This window comes from Halictus rubicundus, unplaced genomic scaffold (assembly GCF_050948215.1).
Source record: "Halictus rubicundus isolate RS-2024b unplaced genomic scaffold, iyHalRubi1_principal scaffold0022, whole genome shotgun sequence".
NCBI classification, from domain to species: Eukaryota; Metazoa; Arthropoda; class Insecta; order Hymenoptera; family Halictidae; genus Halictus; species Halictus rubicundus.
In genome coordinates this window covers 1,528,644-1,554,456 of record NW_027488563.1, presented here as the reverse complement: position 1 = coordinate 1,554,456, position 25,813 = coordinate 1,528,644, and positions in this window count along the sequence as shown.

Here is a 25,813-nt window from a genome sequence, read left to right as displayed (position 1 = left end):
ATATTGTTAGAAACCGTCTATATTACAGTGATATCACGTCGAAAATCGTCTAGGACCGATACGGAAAAAGTTTCCTCTTAGCGGTGGGACTTAAAAATTTCCAGAGCTTTGTCGACGGAGTAGTACATCCGTCCATTAGTTGCTAATAACTCGGTAAATAATAGTAGTAGCGAGTTTGGTGTTATGATATATATTGTTAGAAACCGTCTATATTACAGTGATATCACGTCGAAAATCGTCTAGGACCGATACGGAAAAAGTTTCCTCTTAGCGGTGGGACTTCAAAATTTCCAGAGCTTTGTCGACGAAGTAGTACATCCGTCCATTAGTTGCTAATAACACGGTAAATAATAGTAGTAGCGAGTTTGGTGTTATGATATATATTGTTAGAAACCTTCTATATTACAGTGATATCACGTCGAAAATCGTCTAGGACCGGTACGGAAAAAGTTTTCTCTTAGCGGTGGGACTTAAAAATTTCTAGAGTTTTGTCGACGGAGTAGTACATCCGTCCATTATTTGCTAATAACTCGGTAAATAATAGTAGTAGCGAGTTTGGTGTTATGATATATATTGTTAGAAACCGTCTATATTACAGTGATATCACGTCGAAAATCGTCTAGGACCGATACGGAAAAAGTTTCCTCTTAGCGGTGGGACTTAAAAATTTCTAGAGTTTTGTCGACGGAGTAGTACATCCGTCCATTATTTGCTAATAACTCTGTAAATAATAGTAGTAGCGAGTTTGGTGTTATGATATATATTGTTAGAAACCGTCTATATTACAGTGATATCACGTCGAAAATCGTCTAGGACCGATACGGAAAAAGTTTCCTCTTAGCGGTGGGACTTAAAAATTTCCAGAGTTTTGTCGACGGAGTAGTACATCCGTCCATTATTTGCTAATAACTCGGTAAATAATAGTAGTAGCGAGTTTGGTGTTATGATATATATTGTTAGAAACCGTCTATATTACAGTGATATCACGTCGAAAATCGTCTAGGACCGATACGGAAAAAGTTTTCTCTTAGCGGTGGGACTTAAAAATTTCTAGAGTTTTGTCGACGGAGTAGTACATCCGTCCATTATTTGCTAATAACTCGGTAAATAATAGTAGTAGCGAGTTTGGTGTTATGATATATATTGTTAGAAACCGTCTATATTACAGTGATATCACGTCGAAAATCGTCTAGGACCGATACGGAAAAAGTTTCCTCTTAGCGGTGGGACTTAAAAATTTCTAGAGTTTTGTCGACGGAGTAGTACATCCGTCCATTATTTGCTAATAACTCTGTAAATAATAGTAGTAGCGAGTTTGGTGTTATGATATATATTGTTAGAAACCGTCTATATTACAGTGATATCACGTCGAAAATCGTCTAGGACCGATACGGAAAAAGTTTCCTCTTAGCGGTGGGACTTAAAAATTTCCAGAGTTTTGTCGACGGAGTAGTACATCCGTCCATTATTTGCTAATAACTCGGTAAATAATAGTAGTAGCGAGTTTGGTGTTATGATATATATTGTTAGAAACCGTCTATATTACAGTGATATCACGTCGAAAATCGTCTAGGACCGATACGGAAAAAGTTTCCTCTTAGCGGTGGGACTTAAAAATTTCTAGAGTTTTGTCGACGGAGTAGTACATCCGTCCATTATTTGCTAATAACTCTGTAAATAATAGTAGTAGCGAGTTTGGTGTTATGATATATATTGTTAGAAACCGTCTATATTACAGTGATATCACGTCGAAAATCGTCTAGGACCGATACGGAAAAAGTTTCCTCTTAGCGGTGGGACTTAAAAATTTCCAGAGCTTTGTCGACGGAGTAGTACATCCGTCCATTAGTTGCTAATAACTCGGTAAATAATAGTAGTAGCGAGTTTGGTGTTATGATATATATTGTTAGAAACCGTCTATATTACAGTGATATCACGTCGAAAATCGTCTAGGACCGATACGGAAAAAGTTTCCTCTTAGCGGTGGGACTTAAAAATTTCCAGAGCTTTGTCGACGGAGTAGTACATCCGTCCATTAGTTGCTAATAACTCGGTAAATAATAGTAGTAGCGAGTTTGGTGTTATGATTTATATTGTTAGAAACCGTCTATATTACAGTGATATCACGTCGAAAATCGTCTAGGACCGATACGGAAAAAGTTTCCTCTTAGCGGTGGGACTTAAAAATTTCCAGAGTTTTGTCGACGGAGTAGTACATCCGTCCATTATTTGCTAATAACTCGGTAAATAATAGTAGTAGCGAGTTTGGTGTTATGATATGTATTGTTAGAAACCGTCTATATTACAGTGATATCACGTCGAAAATCGTCTAGGACCGATACGGAAAAAGATTCCTCTTAGCGGTGGGACTTAGAAAAATTTTCGTCCAACGTCCGACGGAGTAGTACATCAGTCCATTATTTGCTAATAACTCGGTAAATAATAGTAGTAGCGAGTTTGGTGTTATGATATATATTGTTAGAAACCGTTTATATGACAGTGATATCACGTCGAAAATCGTCTAGGACCGATACGGAAAAAGTTTCCTCTTAGCGGTGGGACTTAAAAATTTCCAGAGTTTTGTCGACGGAGTAGTACATCCGTCCATTATTTGCTAATAACTCGGTAAATAATAGTAGTAGCGAGTTTGGTGTTATGATATATATTGTTAGAAACCGTCTATATTACAGTGATATCACGTCGAAAATCGTCTAGGACCGATGCGGAAAAAGTTTCCTCTTAGCGGTGGGACTTAAAAATTTCCAGAGTTTTGTCGACGGAGTAGTACATCCGTCCATTATTTGCTAATAACGCGGTAAATAATAGTAGTAGCGAGTTTGGTGTTATGATATATATTGTTAAAAACCGTCTATATTACAGTGATATCACGTCGAAAATCGTCTAGGACCGATACGGAAAAAGTTTCCTCTTAGCGGTGGGACTTAAAAATTTCCAGAGTTTTGTCGACGGAGTAGTACATCCGTCCATTATTTGCTAATAACTCGGTAAATAATAGTAGTAGCGAGTTTGGTGTTATGATATATATTGTTAGAAACCTTCTATATTACAGTGATATCACGTCGAAAACCGTCTAGGACCGATACGGAAAAAGTTTTCTCTTAGCGGTGGGACTTAAAAATTTCTAGAGTTTTGTCGACGGAGTAGTACATCCGTCCATTATTTGCTAATAACTCGGTAAATAATAGTAGTAGCGAGTTTGGTGTTATGATATATATTGTTAGAAACCGTCTATATTACAGTGATATTACGTCGAAAATCGTCTAGGACCGATACGGAAAAAGTTTCCTCTTAGCGGTGGGACTTAAAAATTTCCAGAGCTTTGTCGACGGAGTAGTACATCCGTCCATTAGTTGCTAATAACACGGTAAATAATAGTAGTAGCGAGTTTGGTGTTATGATATATATTGTTAGAAACCGTCTATATTACAGTGATATCACGTCGAAAATCGTCTAGGACCGATACGGAAAAAGTTTCCTCTTAGCGGTGGGACTTAAAAATTTCCAGAGCTTTGTCGACGGAGTAGTACATCCGTCCATTAGTTGCTAATAACTCGGTAAATAATAGTAGTAGCGAGTTTGGTGTTATGATATATATTGTTAGAAACCGTCTATATTACAGTGATATCACGTCGAAAATCGTCTAGGACCGATGCGGAAAAAGTTTCCTCTTAGCGGTGGGACTTAAAAATTTCCAGAGTTTTGTCGACGGAGTAGTACATCCGTCCATTATTTGCTAATAACGCGGTAAATAATAGTAGTAGCGAGTTTGGTGTTATGATATATATTGTTAAAAACCGTCTATATTACAGTGATATCACGTCGAAAATCGTCTAGGACCGATACGGAAAAAGTTTCCTCTTAGCGGTGGGACTTAAAAATTTCCAGAGTTTTGTCGACGGAGTAGTACATCCGTCCATTATTTGCTAATAACTCGGTAAATAATAGTAGTAGCGAGTTTGGTGTTATGATATATATTGTTAGAAACCTTCTATATTACAGTGATATCACGTCGAAAACCGTCTAGGACCGATACGGAAAAAGTTTTCTCTTAGCGGTGGGACTTAAAAATTTCTAGAGTTTTGTCGACGGAGTAGTACATCCGTCCATTATTTGCTAATAACTCGGTAAATAATAGTAGTAGCGAGTTTGGTGTTATGATATATATTGTTAGAAACCGTCTATATTACAGTGATATTACGTCGAAAATCGTCTAGGACCGATACGGAAAAAGTTTCCTCTTAGCGGTGGGACTTAAAAATTTCCAGAGCTTTGTCGACGGAGTAGTACATCCGTCCATTAGTTGCTAATAACACGGTAAATAATAGTAGTAGCGAGTTTGGTGTTATGATATATATTGTTAGAAACCGTCTATATTACAGTGATATCACGTCGAAAATCGTCTAGGACCGATACGGAAAAAGTTTCCTCTTAGCGGTGGGACTTAAAAATTTCCAGAGTTTTGTCGACGGAGTAGTACATCCGTCCATTATTTGCTAATAACTCGGTAAATAATAGTAGTAGCGAGTTTGGTGTTATGATATGTATTGTTAGAAACCGTCTATATTACAGTGATATCACGTCGAAAATCGTCTAGGACTGATACGGAAAAAGATTCCTCTTAGCGGTGGGACTTAAAAATGTCCAGAGTTTTGTCGACGGAGTAGTACATCCGTCCATTATTTGCTAATAACTCGGTAAATAATAGTAGTAGCGAGTTTGGTGTTATGATATATATTGTTAGAAACCGTCTATATTACAGTGATATCACGTCGAAAATCGTCTAGGACCGATACGGAAAAAGTTTCCTCTTAGCGGTGGGACTTAAAAATTTCCAGAGTTTTGTCGACGGAGTAGTACATCCGTCCATTATTTGCTAATAACTCGGTAAATAATAGTAGTAGCGAGTTTGGTGTTATGATATATATTGTTAGAAACCTTCTATATTACAGTGATATCACGTCGAAAACCGTCTAGGACCGATACGGAAAAAGTTTTCTCTTAGCGGTGGGACTTAAAAATTTCTAGAGTTTTGTCGACGGAGTAGTACATCCGTCCATTATTTGCTAATAACTCGGTAAATAATAGTAGTAGCGAGTTTGGTGTTATGATATATATTGTTAGAAACCGTCTATATTACAGTGATATTACGTCGAAAATCGTCTAGGACCGATACGGAAAAAGTTTCCTCTTAGCGGTGGGACTTAAAAATTTCCAGAGCTTTGTCGACGGAGTAGTACATCCGTCCATTAGTTGCTAATAACACGGTAAATAATAGTAGTAGCGAGTTTGGTGTTATGATATATATTGTTAGAAACCGTCTATATTACAGTGATATCACGTCGAAAATCGTCTAGGACCGATACGGAAAAAGTTTCCTCTTAGCGGTGGGACTTAAAAATTTCCAGAGCTTTGTCGACGGAGTAGTACATCCGTCCATTAGTTGCTAATAACTCGGTAAATAATAGTAGTAGCGAGTTTGGTGTTATGATATATATTGTTAGAAACCGTCTATATTACAGTGATATCACGTCGAAAATCGTCTAGGACCGATACGGAAAAAGTTTCCTCTTAGCGGTGGGACTTAAAAATTTCCAGAGTTTTGTCGACGGAGTAGTACATCCGTCCATTATTTGCTAATAACTCGGTAAATAATAGTAGTAGCGAGTTTGGTGTTATGATATGTATTGTTAGAAACCGTCTATATTACAGTGATATCACGTCGAAAATCGTCTAGGACCGATACGGAAAAAGATTCCTCTTAGCGGTGGGACTTAGAAAAATTTTCGTCCAACGTCCGACGGAGTAGTACATCAGTCCATTATTTGCTAATAACTCGGTAAATAATAGTAGTAGCGAGTTTGGTGTTATGATATATATTGTTAGAAACCGTTTATATGACAGTGATATCACGTCGAAAATCGTCTAGGACCGATACGGAAAAAGTTTCCTCTTAGCGGTGGGACTTAAAAATTTCCAGAGTTTTGTCGACGGAGTAGTACATCCGTCCATTATTTGCTAATAACTCGGTAAATAATAGTAGTAGCGAGTTTGGTGTTATGATATATATTGTTAGAAACCGTCTATATTACAGTGATATCACGTCGAAAATCGTCTAGGACCGATGCGGAAAAAGTTTCCTCTTAGCGGTGGGACTTAAAAATTTCCAGAGTTTTGTCGACGGAGTAGTACATCCGTCCATTATTTGCTAATAACGCGGTAAATAATAGTAGTAGCGAGTTTGGTGTTATGATATATATTGTTAAAAACCGTCTATATTACAGTGATATCACGTCGAAAATCGTCTAGGACCGATACGGAAAAAGTTTCCTCTTAGCGGTGGGACTTAAAAATTTCCAGAGTTTTGTCGACGGAGTAGTACATCCGTCCATTATTTGCTAATAACTCGGTAAATAATAGTAGTAGCGAGTTTGGTGTTATGATATATATTGTTAGAAACCTTCTATATTACAGTGATATCACGTCGAAAACCGTCTAGGACCGATACGGAAAAAGTTTTCTCTTAGCGGTGGGACTTAAAAATTTCCAGAGCTTTGTCGACGGAGTAGTACATCCGTCCATTAGTTGCTAATAACACGGTAAATAATAGTAGTAGCGAGTTTGGTGTTATGATATATATTGTTAGAAACCGTCTATATTACAGTGATATCACGTCGAAAATCGTCTAGGACCGATACGGAAAAAGTTTCCTCTTAGCGGTGGGACTTAAAAATTTCCAGAGCTTTGTCGACGGAGTAGTACATCCGTCCATTAGTTGCTAATAACTCGGTAAATAATAGTAGTAGCGAGTTTGGTGTTATGATATATATTGTTAGAAACCGTCTATATTACAGTGATATCACGTCGAAAATCGTCTAGGACCGATACGGAAAAAGTTTCCTCTTAGCGGTGGGACTTAAAAATTTCCAGAGTTTTGTCGACGGAGTAGTACATCCGTCCATTATTTGCTAATAACTCGGTAAATAATAGTAGTAGCGAGTTTGGTGTTATGATATGTATTGTTAGAAACCGTCTATATTACAGTGATATCACGTCGAAAATCGTCTAGGACCGATACGGAAAAAGATTCCTCTTAGCGGTGGGACTTAGAAAAATTTTCGTCCAACGTCCGACGGAGTAGTACATCAGTCCATTATTTGCTAATAACTCGGTAAATAATAGTAGTAGCGAGTTTGGTGTTATGATATATATTGTTAGAAACCGTCTATATTACAGTGATATCACGTCGAAAATCGTCTAGGACCGATACGGAAAAAGTTTCCTCTTAGCGGTGGGACTTAAAAATTTCCAGAGCTTTGTCGACGGAGTAGTACATCCGTCCATTAGTTGCTAATAACTCGGTAAATAATAGTAGTAGCGAGTTTGGTGTTATGATATATATTGTTAGAAACCGTCTATATTACAGTGATATCACGTCGAAAATCGTCTAGGACCGATACGGAAAAAGTTTCCTCTTAGCGGTGGGACTTAAAAATTTCCAGAGTTTTGTCGACGGAGTAGTACATCCGTCCATTATTTGCTAATAACTCGGTAAATAATAGTAGTAGCGAGTTTGGTGTTATGATATGTATTGTTAGAAACCGTCTATATTACAGTGATATCACGTCGAAAATCGTCTAGGACCGATACGGAAAAAGATTCCTCTTAGCGGTGGGACTTAGAAAAATTTTCGTCCAACGTCCGACGGAGTAGTACATCAGTCCATTATTTGCTAATAACTCGGTAAATAATAGTAGTAGCGAGTTTGGTGTTATGATATATATTGTTAGAAACCGTTTATATGACAGTGATATCACGTCGAAAATCGTCTAGGACCGATACGGAAAAAGTTTCCTCTTAGCGGTGGGACTTAAAAATTTCCAGAGTTTTGTCGACGGAGTAGTACATCCGTCCATTATTTGCTAATAACTCGGTAAATAATAGTAGTAGCGAGTTTGGTGTTATGATATATATTGTTAGAAACCGTCTATATTACAGTGATATCACGTCGAAAATCGTCTAGGACCGATGCGGAAAAAGTTTCCTCTTAGCGGTGGGACTTAAAAATTTCCAGAGTTTTGTCGACGGAGTAGTACATCCGTCCATTATTTGCTAATAACGCGGTAAATAATAGTAGTAGCGAGTTTGGTGTTATGATATATATTGTTAAAAACCGTCTATATTACAGTGATATCACGTCGAAAATCGTCTAGGACCGATACGGAAAAAGTTTCCTCTTAGCGGTGGGACTTAAAAATTTCCAGAGTTTTGTCGACGGAGTAGTACATCCGTCCATTATTTGCTAATAACTCGGTAAATAATAGTAGTAGCGAGTTTGGTGTTATGATATATATTGTTAGAAACCTTCTATATTACAGTGATATCACGTCGAAAACCGTCTAGGACCGATACGGAAAAAGTTTTCTCTTAGCGGTGGGACTTAAAAATTTCTAGAGTTTTGTCGACGGAGTAGTACATCCGTCCATTATTTGCTAATAACTCGGTAAATAATAGTAGTAGCGAGTTTGGTGTTATGATATATATTGTTAGAAACCGTCTATATTACAGTGATATTACGTCGAAAATCGTCTAGGACCGATACGGAAAAAGTTTCCTCTTAGCGGTGGGACTTAAAAATTTCCAGAGCTTTGTCGACGGAGTAGTACATCCGTCCATTAGTTGCTAATAACACGGTAAATAATAGTAGTAGCGAGTTTGGTGTTATGATATATATTGTTAGAAACCGTCTATATTACAGTGATATCACGTCGAAAATCGTCTAGGACCGATACGGAAAAAGTTTCCTCTTAGCGGTGGGACTTAAAAATTTCCAGAGTTTTGTCGACGGAGTAGTACATCCGTCCATTATTTGCTAATAACTCGGTAAATAATAGTAGTAGCGAGTTTGGTGTTATGATATGTATTGTTAGAAACCGTCTATATTACAGTGATATCACGTCGAAAATCGTCTAGGACTGATACGGAAAAAGATTCCTCTTAGCGGTGGGACTTAGAAAAATTTTCGTCCAACGTCCGACGGAGTAGTACATCAGTCCATTATTTGCTAATAACTCGGTAAATAATAGTAGTAGCGAGTTTGGTGTTATGATATATATTGTTAGAAACCGTTTATATGACAGTGATATCACGTCGAAAATCGTCTAGGACCGATACGGAAAAAGTTTCCTCTTAGCGGTGGGACTTAAAAATTTCCAGAGTTTTGTCGACGGAGTAGTACATCCGTCCATTATTTGCTAATAACTCGGTAAATAATAGTAGTAGCGAGTTTGGTGTTATGATATATATTGTTAGAAACCGTCTATATTACAGTGATATCACGTCGAAAATCGTCTAGGACCGATGCGGAAAAAGTTTCCTCTTAGCGGTGGGACTTAAAAATTTCCAGAGTTTTGTCGACGGAGTAGTACATCCGTCCATTATTTGCTAATAACGCGGTAAATAATAGTAGTAGCGAGTTTGGTGTTATGATATATATTGTTAGAAACCGTCTATATTACAGTGATATCACGTCGAAAATCGTCTAGGACCGATGCGGAAAAAGTTTCCTCTTAGCGGTGGGACTTAAAAATTTCCAGAGTTTTGTCGACGGAGTAGTACATCCGTCCATTATTTGCTAATAACTCGGTAAATAATAGTAGTAGCGAGTTTGGTGTTATGATATATATTGTTAGAAACCTTCTATATTACAGTGATATCACGTCGAAAACCGTCTAGGACCGATACGGAAAAAGTTTTCTCTTAGCGGTGGGACTTAAAAATTTCTAGAGTTTTGTCGACGGAGTAGTACATCCGTCCATTATTTGCTAATAACTCGGTAAATAATAGTAGTAGCGAGTTTGGTGTTATGATATATATTGTTAGAAACCGTCTATATTACAGTGATATTACGTCGAAAATCGTCTAGGACCGATACGGAAAAAGTTTCCTCTTAGCGGTGGGACTTAAAAATTTCCAGAGCTTTGTCGACGGAGTAGTACAACCGTCCATTAGTTGCTAATAACACGGTAAATAATAGTAGTAGCGAGTTTGGTGTTATGATATATATTGTTAGAAACCTTCTATATTACAGTGATATCACGTCGAAAATCGTCTAGGACCGATACGGAAAAAGTTTTCTCTTAGCGGTGGGACTTAAAAATTTCTAGAGTTTTGTCGACGGAGTAGTACATCCGTCCATTATTTGCTAATAACTCGGTAAATAATAGTAGTAGCGAGTTTGGTGTTATGATATATATTGTTAGAAACCGTCTATATTACAGTGATATCACGTCGAAAATCGTCTAGGACCGATACGGAAAAAGTTTCCTCTTAGCGGTGGGACTTAAAAATTTCCAGAGTTTTGTCGACGGAGTAGTACATCCGTCCATTATTTGCTAATAACTCGGTAAATAATAGTAGTAGCGAGTTTGGTGTTATGATATATATTGTTAGAAACCGTCTATATTACAGTGATATCACGTCGAAAATCGTCTAGGACCGATGCGGAAAAAGTTTCCTCTTAGCGGTGGGACTTAAAAATTTCCAGAGTTTTGTCGACGGAGTAGTACATCCGTCCATTATTTGCTAATAACGCGGTAAATAATAGTAGTAGCGAGATTGGTGTTATGATATATATTGTTAAAAACCGTCTATATTACAGTGATATCACGTCGAAAATCGTCTAGGACCGATACGGAAAAAGTTTCCTCTTAGCGGTGGGACTTAAAAATTTCCAGAGTTTTGTCGACGGAGTAGTACATCCGTCCATTATTTGCTAATAACTCGGTAAATAATAGTAGTAGCGAGTTTGGTGTTATGATATATATTGTTAGAAACCTTCTATATTACAGTGATATCACGTCGAAAATCGTCTAGGACCGATACGGAAAAAGTTTTCTCTTAGCGGTGGGACTTAAAAATTTCTAGAGTTTTGTCGACGGAGTAGTACATCCGTCCATTATTTGCTAATAACTCGGTAAATAATAGTAGTAGCGAGTTTGGTGTTATGATATATATTGTTAGAAACCGTCTATATTACAGTGATATCACGTCGAAAATCGTCTAGGACCGATACGGAAAAAGTTTCCTCTTAGCGGTGGGACTTAAAAATTTCCAGAGCTTTGTCGACGGAGTAGTACATCCGTCCATTAGTTGCTAATAACACGGTAAATAATAGTAGTAGCGAGTTTGGTGTTATGATATATATTGTTAGAAACCTTCTATATTACAGTGATATCACGTCGAAAATCGTCTAGGACCGATACGGAAAAAGATTCCTCTTAGCGGTGGGACTTAGAAAAATTTTCGTCCAACGTCCGACGGAGTAGTACATCAGTCCATTATTTGCTAATAACTCGGTAAATAATAGTAGTAGCGAGTTTGGTGTTATGATATATATTGTTAGAAACCGTTTATATGACAGTGATATCACGTCGAAAATCGTCTAGGACCGATACGGAAAAAGTTTCCTCTTAGCGGTGGGACTTAAAAATTTCCAGAGTTTTGTCGACGGAGTAGTACATCCGTCCATTATTTGCTAATAACTCGGTAAATAATAGTAGTAGCGAGTTTGGTGTTATGATATATATTGTTAGAAACCGTCTATATTACAGTGATATCACGTCGAAAATCGTCTAGGACCGATGCGGAAAAAGTTTCCTCTTAGCGGTGGGACTTAAAAATTTCCAGAGTTTTGTTGACGGAGTAGTACATCCGTCCATTATTTGCTAATAACGCGGTAAATAATAGTAGTAGCGAGTTTGGTGTTATGATATATATTGTTAAAAACCGTCTATATTACAGTGATATCACGTCGAAAATCGTCTAGGACCGATACGGAAAAAGTTTCCTCTTAGCGGTGGGACTTAAAAATTTCCAGAGTTTTGTCGACGGAGTAGTACATCCGTCCATTATTTGCTAATAACTCGGTAAATAATAGTAGTAGCGAGTTTGGTGTTATGATATATATTGTTAGAAACCTTCTATATTACAGTGATATCACGTCGAAAACCGTCTAGGACCGATACGGAAAAAGTTTTCTCTTAGCGGTGGGACTTAAAAATTTCTAGAGTTTTGTCGACGGAGTAGTACATCCGTCCATTATTTGCTAATAACTCGGTAAATAATAGTAGTAGCGAGTTTGGTGTTATGATATATATTGTTAGAAACCGTCTATATTACAGTGATATCACGTCGAAAATCGTCTAGGACCGATACGGAAAAAGTTTCCTCTTAGCGGTGGGACTTAAAAATTTCCAGAGCTTTGTCGACGGAGTAGTACATCCGTCCATTAGTTGCTAATAACACGGTAAATAATAGTAGTAGCGAGTTTGGTGTTATGATATATATTGTTAGAAACCGTCTATATTACAGTGATATCACGTCGAAAATCGTCTAGGACCGATACGGAAAAAGTTTCCTCTTAGCGGTGGGACTTAAAAATTTCCAGAGTTTTGTCGACGGAGTAGTACATCCGTCCATTATTTGCTAATAACGCGGTAAATAATAGTAGTAGCGAGATTGGTGTTATGATATATATTGTTAAAAACCGTCTATATTACAGTGATATCACGTCGAAAATCGTCTAGGACCGATACGGAAAAAGTTTTCTCTTAGCGGTGGGACTTAAAAATTTCTAGAGTTTTGTCGACGGAGTAGTACATCCGTCCATTATTTGCTAATAACTCGGTAAATAATAGTAGTAGCGAGTTTGGTGTTATGATATGTATTGTTAGAAACCGTCTATATTACAGTGATATCACGTCGAAAATCGTCTAGGACCGATACGGAAAAAGTTTTCTCTTAGCGGTGGGACTTAAAAATTTCTAGAGTTTTGTCGACGGAGTAGTACATCCGTCCATTATTTGCTAATAACTCGGTAAATAATAGTAGTAGCGAGTTTGGTGTTATGATATATATTGTTAGAAACCGTCTATATTACAGTGATATCACGTCGAAAATCGTCTAGGACCGATACGGAAAAAGTTTCCTCTTAGCGGTGGGACTTAAAAATTTCCAGAGTTTTGTCGACGGAGTAGTACATCCGTCCATTATTTGCTAATAACTCGGTAAATAATAGTAGTAGCGAGTTTGGTGTTATGATATGTATTGTTAGAAACCGTCTATATTACAGTGATATCACGTCGAAAATCGTCTAGGACCGATACGGAAAAAGATTCCTCTTAGCGGTGGGACTTAGAAAAATTTTCGTCCAACGTCCGACGGAGTAGTACATCAGTCCATTATTTGCTAATAACTCGGTAAATAATAGTAGTAGCGAGTTTGGTGTTATGATATATATTGTTAGAAACCGTTTATATGACAGTGATATCACGTCGAAAATCGTCTAGGACCGATACGGAAAAAGTTTCCTCTTAGCGGTGGGACTTAAAAATTTCCAGAGTTTTGTCGACGGAGTAGTACATCCGTCCATTATTTGCTAATAACTCGGTAAATAATAGTAGTAGCGAGTTTGGTGTTATGGTATATATTGTTAGAAACCGTCTATATTACAGTGATATCACGTCGAAAATCGTCTAGGACCGATGCGGAAAAAGTTTCCTCTTAGCGGTGGGACTTAAAAATTTCCAGAGTTTTGTCGACGGAGTAGTACATCCGTCCATTATTTGCTAATAACGCGGTAAATAATAGTAGTAGCGAGTTTGGTGTTATGATATATATTGTTAAAAACCGTCTATATTACAGTGATATCACGTCGAAAATCGTCTAGGACCGATACGGAAAAAGTTTCCTCTTAGCGGTGGGACTTAAAAATTTCCAGAGTTTTGTCGACGGAGTAGTACATCCGTCCATTATTTGCTAATAACTCGGTAAATAATAGTAGTAGCGAGTTTGGTGTTATGATATATATTGTTAGAAACCTTCTATATTACAGTGATATCACGTCGAAAACCGTCTAGGACCGATACGGAAAAAGTTTTCTCTTAGCGGTGGGACTTAAAAATTTCTAGAGTTTTGTCGACGGAGTAGTACATCCGTCCATTATTTGCTAATAACTCGGTAAATAATAGTAGTAGCGAGTTTGGTGTTATGATATATATTGTTAGAAACCGTCTATATTACAGTGATATTACGTCGAAAATCGTCTAGGACCGATACGGAAAAAGTTTCCTCTTAGCGGTGGGACTTAAAAATTTCCAGAGCTTTGTCGACGGAGTAGTACATCCGTCCATTAGTTGCTAATAACACGGTAAATAATAGTAGTAGCGAGTTTGGTGTTATGATATATATTGTTAGAAACCGTCTATATTACAGTGATATCACGTCGAAAATCGTCTAGGACCGATACGGAAAAAGTTTCCTCTTAGCGGTGGGACTTAAAAATTTCCAGAGTTTTGTCGACGGAGTAGTACATCCGTCCATTATTTGCTAATAACTCGGTAAATAATAGTAGTAGCGAGTTTGGTGTTATGATATGTATTGTTAGAAACCGTCTATATTACAGTGATATCACGTCGAAAATCGTCTAGGACTGATACGGAAAAAGATTCCTCTTAGCGGTGGGACTTAGAAAAATTTTCGTCCAACGTCCGACGGAGTAGTACATCAGTCCATTATTTGCTAATAACTCGGTAAATAATAGTAGTAGCGAGTTTGGTGTTATGATATATATTGTTAGAAACCGTTTATATGACAGTGATATCACGTCGAAAATCGTCTAGGACCGATACGGAAAAAGTTTCCTCTTAGCGGTGGGACTTAAAAATTTCCAGAGTTTTGTCGACGGAGTAGTACATCCGTCCATTATTTGCTAATAACTCGGTAAATAATAGTAGTAGCGAGTTTGGTGTTATGATATATATTGTTAGAAACCGTCTATATTACAGTGATATCACGTCGAAAATCGTCTAGGACCGATGCGGAAAAAGTTTCCTCTTAGCGGTGGGACTTAAAAATTTCCAGAGTTTTGTCGACGGAGTAGTACATCCGTCCATTATTTGCTAATAACGCGGTAAATAATAGTAGTAGCGAGTTTGGTGTTATGATATATATTGTTAGAAACCGTCTATATTACAGTGATATCACGTCGAAAATCGTCTAGGACCGATGCGGAAAAAGTTTCCTCTTAGCGGTGGGACTTAAAAATTTCCAGAGTTTTGTCGACGGAGTAGTACATCCGTCCATTATTTGCTAATAACTCGGTAAATAATAGTAGTAGCGAGTTTGGTGTTATGATATATATTGTTAGAAACCTTCTATATTACAGTGATATCACGTCGAAAACCGTCTAGGACCGATACGGAAAAAGTTTTCTCTTAGCGGTGGGACTTAAAAATTTCTAGAGTTTTGTCGACGGAGTAGTACATCCGTCCATTATTTGCTAATAACTCGGTAAATAATAGTAGTAGCGAGTTTGGTGTTATGATATATATTGTTAGAAACCGTCTATATTACAGTGATATTACGTCGAAAATCGTCTAGGACCGATACGGAAAAAGTTTCCTCTTAGCGGTGGGACTTAAAAATTTCCAGAGCTTTGTCGACGGAGTAGTACATCCGTCCATTAGTTGCTAATAACACGGTAAATAATAGTAGTAGCGAGTTTGGTGTTATGATATATATTGTTAGAAACCTTCTATATTACAGTGATATCACGTCGAAAATCGTCTAGGACCGATACGGAAAAAGTTTTCTCTTAGCGGTGGGACTTAAAAATTTCTAGAGTTTTGTCGACGGAGTAGTACATCCGTCCATTATTTGCTAATAACTCGGTAAATAATAGTAGTAGCGAGTTTGGTGTTATGATATATATTGTTAGAAACCGTCTATATTACAGTGATATCACGTCGAAAATCGTCTAGGACCGATACGGAAAAAGTTTCCTCTTAGCGGTGGGACTTAAAAATTTCCAGAGTTTTGTCGACGGAGTAGTACATCCGTCCATTATTTGCTAATAACTCGGTAAATAATAGTAGTAGCGAGTTTGGTGTTATGATATATATTGTTAGAAACCGTCTATATTACAGTGATATCACGTCGAAAATCGTCTAGGACCGATGCGGAAAAAGTTTCCTCTTAGCGGTGGGACTTAAAAATTTCCAGAGTTTTGTCGACGGAGTAGTACATCCGTCCATTATTTGCTAATAACGCGGTAAATAATAGTAGTAGCGAGATTGGTGTTATGATATATATTGTTAAAAACCGTCTATATTACAGTGATATCACGTCGAAAATCGTCTAGGACCGATACGGAAAAAGTTTCCTCTTAGCGGTGGGACTTAAAAATTTCCAGAGTTTTGTCGACGGAGTAGTACATCCGTCCATTATTTGCTAATAACTCGGTAAATAATAGTAGTAGCGAGTTTGGTGTTATGATATATATTGTTAGAAACCTTCTATATTACAGTGATATCACGTCGAAAATCGTCTAGGACCGATACGGAAAAAGTTTTCTCTTAGCGGTGGGACTTAAAAATTTCTAGAGTTTTGTCGACGGAGTAGTACATCCGTCCATTATTTGCTAATAACTCGGTAAATAATAGTAGTAGCGAGTTTGGTGTTATGATATATATTGTTAGAAACCGTCTATATTACAGTGATATCACGTCGAAAATCGTCTAGGACCGATACGGAAAAAGTTTCCTCTTAGCGGTGGGACTTAAAAATTTCCAGAGCTTTGTCGACGGAGTAGTACATCCGTCCATTAGTTGCTAATAACACGGTAAATAATAGTAGTAGCGAGTTTGGTGTTATGATATATATTGTTAGAAACCTTCTATATTACAGTGATATCACGTCGAAAATCGTCTAGGACCGATACGGAAAAAGATTCCTCTTAGCGGTGGGACTTAGAAAAATTTTCGTCCAACGTCCGACGGAGTAGTACATCAGTCCATTATTTGCTAATAACTCGGTAAATAATAGTAGTAGCGAGTTTGGTGTTATGATATATATTGTTAGAAACCGTTTATATGACAGTGATATCACGTCGAAAATCGTCTAGGACCGATACGGAAAAAGTTTCCTCTTAGCGGTGGGACTTAAAAATTTCCAGAGTTTTGTCGACGGAGTAGTACATCCGTCCATTATTTGCTAATAACTCGGTAAATAATAGTAGTAGCGAGTTTGGTGTTATGATATATATTGTTAGAAACCGTCTATATTACAGTGATATCACGTCGAAAATCGTCTAGGACCGATGCGGAAAAAGTTTCCTCTTAGCGGTGGGACTTAAAAATTTCCAGAGTTTTGTTGACGGAGTAGTACATCCGTCCATTATTTGCTAATAACGCGGTAAATAATAGTAGTAGCGAGTTTGGTGTTATGATATATATTGTTAAAAACCGTCTATATTACAGTGATATCACGTCGAAAATCGTCTAGGACCGATACGGAAAAAGTTTCCTCTTAGCGGTGGGACTTAAAAATTTCCAGAGTTTTGTCGACGGAGTAGTACATCCGTCCATTATTTGCTAATAACTCGGTAAATAATAGTAGTAGCGAGTTTGGTGTTATGATATATATTGTTAGAAACCTTCTATATTACAGTGATATCACGTCGAAAACCGTCTAGGACCGATACGGAAAAAGTTTTCTCTTAGCGGTGGGACTTAAAAATTTCTAGAGTTTTGTCGACGGAGTAGTACATCCGTCCATTATTTGCTAATAACTCGGTAAATAATAGTAGTAGCGAGTTTGGTGTTATGATATATATTGTTAGAAACCGTCTATATTACAGTGATATCACGTCGAAAATCGTCTAGGACCGATACGGAAAAAGTTTCCTCTTAGCGGTGGGACTTAAAAATTTCCAGAGCTTTGTCGACGGAGTAGTACATCCGTCCATTAGTTGCTAATAACACGGTAAATAATAGTAGTAGCGAGTTTGGTGTTATGATATATATTGTTAGAAACCGTCTATATTACAGTGATATCACGTCGAAAATCGTCTAGGACCGATACGGAAAAAGTTTCCTCTTAGCGGTGGGACTTAAAAATTTCCAGAGTTTTGTCGACGGAGTAGTACATCCGTCCATTATTTGCTAATAACTCGGTAAATAATAGTAGTAGCGAGTTTGGTGTTATGATATATATTGTTAGAAACCGTCTATATTACAGTGATATCACGTCGAAAATCGTCTAGGACCGATACGGAAAAAGTTTCCTCTTAGCGGTGGGACTTAAAAATTTCTAGAGTTTTGTCGACGGAGTAGTACATCCGTCCATTATTTGCTAATAACTCTGTAAATAATAGTAGTAGCGAGTTTGGTGTTATGATATATATTGTTAGAAACCGTCTATATTACAGTGATATCACGTCGAAAATCGTCTAGGACCGATACGGAAAAAGTTTCCTCTTAGCGGTGGGACTTAAAAATTTCCAGAGCTTTGTCGACGGAGTAGTACATCCGTCCATTAGTTGCTAATAACACGGTAAATAATAGTAGTAGCGAGTTTGGTGTTATGATATATATTGTTAGAAACCTTCTATATTACAGTGATATCACGTCGAAAATCGTCTAGGACCGATACGGAAAAAGATTCCTCTTAGCGGTGGGACTTAGAAAAATTTTCGTCCAACGTCCGACGGAGTAGTACATCAGTCCATTATTTGCTAATAACTCGGTAAATAATAGTAGTAGCGAGTTTGGTGTTATGATATATATTGTTAGAAACCGTTTATATGACAGTGATATCACGTCGAAAATCGTCTAGGACCGATACGGAAAAAGTTTCCTCTTAGCGGTGGGACTTAAAAATTTCCAGAGTTTTGTCGACGGAGTAGTACATCCGTCCATTATTTGCTAATAACTCGGTAAATAATAGTAGTAGCGAGTTTGGTGTTATGATATATATTGTTAGAAACCGTCTATATTACAGTGATATCACGTCGAAAATCGTCTAGGACCGATGCGGAAAAAGTTTCCTCTTAGCGGTGGGACTTAAAAATTTCCAGAGTTTTGTTGACGGAGTAGTACATCCGTCCATTATTTGCTAATAACGCGGTAAATAATAGTAGTAGCGAGTTTGGTGTTATGATATATATTGTTAAAAACCGTCTATATTACAGTGATATCACGTCGAAAATCGTCTAGGACCGATACGGAAAAAGTTTCCTCTTAGCGGTGGGACTTAAAAATTTCCAGAGTTTTGTCGACGGAGTAGTACATCCGTCCATTATTTGCTAATAACTCGGTAAATAATAGTAGTAGCGAGTTTGGTGTTATGATATATATTGTTAGAAACCTTCTATATTACAGTGATATCACGTCGAAAACCGTCTAGGACCGATACGGAAAAAGTTTTCTCTTAGCGGTGGGACTTAAAAATTTCTAGAGTTTTGTCGACGGAGTAGTACATCCGTCTATTATTTGCTAATAACTCGGTAAATAATAGTAGTAGCGAGTTTGGTGTTATGATATATATTGTTAGAAACCGTCTATATTACAGTGATATCACGTCGAAAATCGTCTAGGACCGATACGGAAAAAGTTTCCTCTTAGCGGTGGGACTTAAAAATTTCCAGAGCTTTGTCGACGGAGTAGTACATCCGTCCATTAGTTGCTAATAACACGGTAAATAATAGTAGTAGCGAGTTTGGTGTTATGATATATATTGTTAGAAACCGTCTATATTACAGTGATATCACGTCGAAAATCGTCTAGGACCGATACGGAAAAAGTTTCCTCTTAGCGGTGGGACTTAAAAATTTCCAGAGTTTTGTCGACGGAGTAGTACATCCGTCCATTATTTGCTAATAACTCGGTAAATAATAGTAGTAGCGAGTTTGGTGTTATGATATATATTGTTAGAAACCGTCTATATTACAGTGATATCACGTCGAAAATCGTCTAGGACCGATGCGGAAAAAGTTTCCTCTTAGCGGTGGGACTTAAAAATTTCCAGAGTTTTGTTGACGGAGTAGTACATCCGTCCATTATTTGCTAATAACGCGGTAAATAATAGTAGTAGCGAGTTTGGTGTTATGATATATATTGTTAAAAACCGTCTATATTACAGTGATATCACGTCGAAAATCGTCTAGGACCGATACGGAAAAAGTTTCCTCTTAGCGGTGGGACTTAAAAATTTCCAGAGTTTTGTCGACGGAGTAGTACATCCGTCCATTATTTGCTAATAACTCGGTAAATAATAGTAGTAGCGAGTTTGGTGTTATGATATATATTGTTAGAAACCTTCTATATTACAGTGATATCACGTCGAAAACCGTCTAGGACCGATACGGAAAAAGTTTTCTCTTAGCGGTGGGACTTAAAAATTTCTAGAGTTTTGTCGACGGAGTAGTACATCCGTCCATTATTTGCTAATAACTCGGTAAATAATAGTAGTAGCGAGTTTGGTGTTATGATATATATTGTTAGAAACCGTCTATATTACAGTGATATCACGTCGAAAATCGTCTAGGACCGATACGGAAAAAGTTTCCTCTTAGCGGTGGGACTTAAAAATTTCCAGAGCTTTGTCGACGGAGTAGTACATCCGTCCATTAGTTGCTAATAACACGGTAAATAATAGTAGTAGCGAGTTTGGTGTTATGATATATATTGTTAGAAACCGTCTATATTACAGTGATATCACGTCGAAAATCGTCTAGGACCGATACGGAAAAAGTTTCCTCTTAGCGGTGGGACTTAAAAATTTCCAGAGTTTTGTCGACGGAGTAGTACATCCGTCCATTATTTGCTAATAACTCGGTAAATAATAGTAGTAGCGAGTTTGGTGTTATGATATATATTGTTAGAAACCGTCTATATTACAGTGATATCACGTCGAAAATCGTCTAGGACCGATACGGAAAAAGTTTCCTCTTAGCGGTGGGACTTAAAAATTTCTAGAGTTTTGTCGACGGAGTAGTACATCCGTCCATTATTTGCTAATAACTCTGTAAATAATAGTAGTAGCGAGTTTGGTGTTATGATATATATTGTTAGAAACCGTCTATATTACAGTGATATCACGTCGAAAATCGTCTAGGACCGATACGGAAAAAGTTTCCTCTTAGCGGTGGGACTTAAAAATTTCCAGAGCTTTGTCGACGGAGTAGTACATCCGTCCATTAGTTGCTAATAACTCGGTAAATAATAGTAGTAGCGAGTTTGGTGTTATGATATATATTGTTAGAAACCGTCTATATTACAGTGATATCACGTCGAAAATCGTCTAGGACCGATACGGAAAAAGTTTCCTCTTAGCGGTGGGACTTAAAAATTTCCAGAGCTTTGTCGACGGAGTAGTACATCCGTCCATTAGTTGCTAATAACACGGTAAATAATAGTAGTAGCGAGTTTGGTGTTATGATATATATTGTTAGAAACCGTCTATATTACAGTGATATCACGTCGAAAATCGTCTAGGACCGATACGGAAAAAGTTTCCTCTTAGCGGTGGGACTTAAAAATTTCCAGAGTTTTGTCGACGGAGTAGTACATCCGTCCATTATTTGCTAATAACTCGGTAAATAATAGTAGTAGCGAGTTTGGTGTTATGATATATATTGTTAGAAACCGTCTATATTACAGTGATATCACGTCGAAAATCGTCTAGGACCGATACGGAAAAAGTTTCCTCTTAGCGGTGGGACTTAAAAATTTCTAGAGTTTTGTCGACGGAGTAGTACATCCGTCCATTATTTGCTAATAACTCTGTAAATAATAGTAGTAGCGAGTTTGGTGTTATGATATATATTGTTAGAAACCGTCTATATTACAGTGATATCACGTCGAAAATCGTCTAGGACCGATACGGAAAAAGTTTCCTCTTAGCGGTGGGACTTAAAAATTTCCAGAGCTTTGTCGACGGAGTAGTACATCCGTCCATTAGTTGCTAATAACACGGTAAATAATAGTAGTAGCGAGTTTGGTGTTATGATATATATTGTTAGAAACCTTCTATATTACAGTGATATCACGTCGAAAATCGTCTAGGACCGATACGGAAAAAGATTCCTCTTAGCGGTGGGACTTAGAAAAATTTTCGTCCAACGTCCGACGGAGTAGTACATCAGTCCATTATTTGCTAATAACTCGGTAAATAATAGTAGTAGCGAGTTTGGTGTTATGATATATATTGTTAGAAACCGTTTATATGACAGTGATATCACGTCGAAAATCGTCTAGGACCGATACGGAAAAAGTTTCCTCTTAGCGGTGGGACTTAAAAATTTCCAGAGTTTTGTCGACGGAGTAGTACATCCGTCCATTATTTGCTAATAACTCGGTAAATAATAGTAGTAGCGAGTTTGGTGTTATGATATATATTGTTAGAAACCGTCTATATTACAGTGATATCACGTCGAAAATCGTCTAGGACCGATGCGGAAAAAGTTTCCTCTTAGCGGTGGGACTTAAAAATTTCCAGAGTTTTGTTGACGGAGTAGTACATCCGTCCATTATTTGCTAATAACGCGGTAAATAATAGTAGTAGCGAGTTTGGTGTTATGATATATATTGTTAAAAACCGTCTATATTACAGTGATATCACGTCGAAAATCGTCTAGGACCGATACGGAAAAAGTTTCCTCTTAGCGGTGGGACTTAAAAATTTCCAGAGTTTTGTCGACGGAGTAGTACATCCGTCCATTATTTGCTAATAACTCGGTAAATAATAGTAGTAGCGAGTTTGGTGTTATGATATATATTGTTAGAAACCTTCTATATTACAGTGATATCACGTCGAAAACCGTCTAGGACCGATACGGAAAAAGTTTTCTCTTAGCGGTGGGACTTAAAAATTTCTAGAGTTTTGTCGACGGAGTAGTACATCCGTCCATTATTTGCTAATAACTCGGTAAATAATAGTAGTAGCGAGTTTGGTGTTATGATATATATTGTTAGAAACCGTCTATATTACAGTGATATCACGTCGAAAATCGTCTAGGACCGATACGGAAAAAGTTTCCTCTTAGCGGTGGGACTTAAAAATTTCCAGAGCTTTGTCGACGGAGTAGTACATCCGTCCATTAGTTGCTAATAACACGGTAAATAATAGTAGTAGCGAGTTTGGTGTTATGATATATATTGTTAGAAACCGTCTATATTACAGTGATATCACGTCGAAAATCGTCTAGGACCGATACGGAAAAAGTTTCCTCTTAGCGGTGGGACTTAAAAATTTCCAGAGTTTTGTCGACGGAGTAGTACATCCGTCCATTATTTGCTAATAACTCGGTAAATAATAGTAGTAGCGAGTTTGGTGTTATGATATATATTGTTAGAAACCGTCTATATTACAGTGATATCACGTCGAAAATCGTCTAGGACCGATACGGAAAAAGTTTTCTCTTAGCGGTGGGACTTAAAAATTTCTAGACTTTTGTCGACGGAGTAGTACATCCGTCCATTATTTGCTAATAACTCGGTAAATAATAGTAGTAGCGAGTTTGGTGTTATGATATATATTGTTAGAAACCTTCTATATTACAGTGATATCACGTCGAAAACCGTCTAGGACCGATACGGAAAAAGTTTTCTCTTAGCGGTGGGACTTAAAAATTTCTAGAGTTTTGTCGACGGAGTAGTACATCCGTCCATTATTTGCTAATAACTCGGTAAATAATAGTAGTAGCGAGTTTGGTGTTATGATATATATTGTTAAAAACCGTCTATATTACAGTGATATCACGTCGAAAATCGTCTAGGACCGATACGGAAAAAGTTTCCTCTTAGCGGTGGGACTTAAAAATTTCCAGAGTTTTGTCGACGGAGTAGTACATCCGTCCATTATTTGCTAATAACTCGGTAAATAATAGTAGTAGCGAGTTTGGTGTTATGATATATATTGTTAGAAACCTTCTATATTACAGTGATATCACGTCGAAAACCGTCTAGGACCGATACGGAAAAAGTTTTCTCTTAGCGGTGGGACTTAAAAATTTCTAGAGTTTTGTCGACGGAGTAGTACATCCGTCCATTATTTGCTAATAACTCGGTAAATAATAGTAGTAGCGAGTTTGGTGTTATGATATATATTGTTAGAAACCGTCTATATTACAGTGATATCACGTCGAAAATCGTCTAGGACCGATACGGAAAAAGTTTCCTCTTAGCGGTGGGACTTAAAAATTTCCAGAGCTTTGTCGACGGAGTAGTACATCCGTCCATTAGTTGCTAATAACACGGTAAATAATAGTAGTAGCGAGTTTGGTGTTATGATATATATTGTTAGAAACCGTCTATATTACAGTGATATCACGTCGAAAATCGTCTAGGACCGATACGGAAAAAGTTTCCTCTTAGCGGTGGGACTTAAAAATTTCCAGAGTTTTGTCGACGGAGTAGTACATCCGTCCATTATTTGCTAATAACTCGGTAAATAATAGTAGTAGCGAGTTTGGTGTTATGATATATATTGTTAGAAACCGTCTATATTACAGTGATATCACGTCGAAAATCGTCTAGGACCGATACGGAAAAAGTTTCCTCTTAGCGGTGGGACTTAAAAATTTCTAGAGTTTTGTCGACGGAGTAGTACATCCGTCCATTATTTGCTAATAACTCTGTAAATAATAGTAGTAGCGAGTTTGGTGTTATGATATATATTGTTAGAAACCGTCTATATTACAGTGATATCACGTCGAAAATCGTCTAGGACCGATACGGAAAAAGTTTCCTCTTAGCGGTGGGACTTAAAAATTTCCAGAGCTTTGTCGACGGAGTAGTACATCCGTCCATTAGTTGCTAATAACTCGGTAAATAATAGTAGTAGCGAGTTTGGTGTTATGATATATATTGTTAGAAACCGTCTATATTACAGTGATATCACGTCGAAAATCGTCTAGGACCGATACGGAAAATGTTTCCTCTTAGCGGTGGGACTTAAAAATTTCCAGAGCTTTGTCGACGGAGTAGTACATCCGTCCATTATTTGCTAATAACTCGGTAAATAATAGTAGTAGCGAGTTTGGTGTTATGATATATATTGTTAGAAACCGTCTATATTACAGTGATATCACGTCGAAAATCGTCTAGGACCGATACGGAAAAAGTTTCCTCTTAGCGGTGGGACTTAAAAATTTCTAGAGTTTTGTCGACGGAGTAGTACATCCGTCCATTATTTGCTAATAACTCTGTAAATAATAGTAGTAGCGAGTTTGGTGTTATGATATATATTGTTAGAAACCGTCTATATTACAGTGATATCACGTCGAAAATCGTCTAGGACCGATACGGAAAAAGTTTCCTCTTAGCGGTGGGACTTAAAAATTTCCAGAGCTTTGTCGACGGAGTAGTACATCCGTCCATTAGTTGCTAATAACTCGGTAAATAATAGTAGTAGCGAGTTTGGTGTTATGATATATATTGTTAGAAACCGTCTATATTACAGTGATATCACGTCGAAAATCGTCTAGGACCGATACGGAAAAAGTTTCCTCTTAGCGGTGGGACTTAAAAATTTCCAGAGCTTTGTCGACGGAGTAGTACATCCGTCCATTAGTTGCTAATAACTCGGTAAATAATAGTAGTAGCGAGTTTGGTGTTATGATATATATTGTTAGAAACCGTCTATATTACAGTGATATCACGTCGAAAATCGTCTAGGACCGATACGGAAAAAGTTTCCTCTTAGCGGTGGGACTTAAAAATTTCCAGAGTATTGTCGACGGAGTAGTACATCCGTCCATTATTTGCTAATAACTCGGTAAATAATAGTAGTAGCGAGTTTGGTGTTATGATATATATTGTTAGAAACCGTCTATATTACAGTGATATCACGTCGAAAATCGTCTAGGACCGATACGGAAAAAGATTCCTCTTAGCGGTGGGACTTAGAAAAATTTTCGTCCAACGTCCGACGGAGTAGTACATCAGTCCATTAT